Genomic DNA, 1,354 nt, shown 5'->3' with positions numbered 1-1,354 from the left:
TCTCTAGAATCTGATCAATTAAGGTTTCGGTTCTGTAATCGGTGATATAGAAGATACTTCCAGAACAAATCATGAAGTAAAAAACATCAGATGCAGCAAACGACGACGTTTTATGCTTCAATTCCGGTTTATTTGATCGATTCACTAGAAAAAACCAAGCAGATTGTTTCCAAAAGTTTCGTAACGCAAAATCTAGGGTTCCTGTGAGTTTCTCTTAAAATTGAGCTATTTTGTTAGGGTTTTTCATGATTTTGTTCGATCTTGTACATATGTTGTTCGAATATGAAGAATATATCATGATTTTGTTGATTTGATGAGTTATTGATTGTGAATTTAACATTTTGCATTGTTAATGTTATAAGAAAGTTTATCTCAAAATTTTGAAGACTGGTGAAGAATGAAAAGTAAGGCAAGAACTTTCAGCTGTTCCTTCCAGCTATTTCAGCGGTCAACTTGACCCGAGCAAAGTTCTCCAGAGTAGCTGATTCATATTCTACTGATCACTATCATGTACAGGTATATTTTGAACCTTTTTATAATCTAAGCCTTGACACTCTTACTCAACTTGTATCAAATGCAGGTTTGTGCTCGTGCCAACTCTTCTGTGAATCTTTGTAAAATTTTGGTTACATTGGATCCACAGAAAGGTTTTCAAAAAGACTGCATTTCACTGATTGTAATGGAAATATGAAACTGGTCAAACAGATTACACGTGCTGCGGTTTTAATACAACAATGTGTTTCGATAATCTTCTTCCTATATTAGAAGTTGGTTGTTAAGATAGTCTTAGTGGAATCCTTAGTGGTCGGTGGAATTATGTTTTTAATGAAATCATGTTAAATTTGTGACTGCAGTGAAGTTCGAGTGGAAGGATTGGAGACATTTGATTATCTCGACAACTTGAAGAACAGGGAGCGATATACAAAACAAGGGGATGCTATAACCTTTGAATCAGAGGTAATTTTGTTACCTCCTTTATTACTTTGCCACCCTTAAGGTTTATGTATTGTCAATTGTTTACCTAGGTGGACAAGATATATCTCTGCACACCAACAAAGATTGCCATCCTGGATCATGAAAAGAAGCGTACATTTGAAAACCTTTCAGATGGACTGCCTGATGTTGGTGAGATTTTGCATTTGTGCTTCAGATTTTCTCGAAAACTATTAATAAAGAAGCATCATAGTGTTGTTTATGTATAATATATTATTTAACCTTTTGACTAACGTTCTATTACTTAGTGGTGTGGAATCCATGGGATAAGAAGACAAAAGCCATGGTTGATTTCGGAGACGATGAGTACAAACACATGCTTTGTGTTGAGGCAGCAGCAATCGAAAAGCCGATCACACTG

General features: G+C 35.4%; 1 long non-coding RNA gene across 1 annotated transcript; it reads left to right on the top strand.

The window, feature by feature from the left end:
• Positions 1–393: 393 nt before the first annotated feature.
• On the top strand, positions 394–750 carry LOC118487629. The gene is made up of 2 exons (XR_004882199.1): positions 394–516; positions 581–750. It is a non-coding gene; the product is annotated as an uncharacterized LOC118487629 (long non-coding RNA).
• Positions 751–1,354: the final 604 nt, after the last annotated feature.

The sequence above is a fragment of the Helianthus annuus genome, chromosome 15 (assembly GCF_002127325.2).
Source record: "Helianthus annuus cultivar XRQ/B chromosome 15, HanXRQr2.0-SUNRISE, whole genome shotgun sequence".
Lineage (NCBI taxonomy): Eukaryota > Viridiplantae > Streptophyta > Magnoliopsida > Asterales > Asteraceae > Helianthus > Helianthus annuus.
The sequence above is the reverse complement of the archived record's forward strand: the minus strand, read 5'-3'. Positions and strand labels throughout refer to the sequence as shown.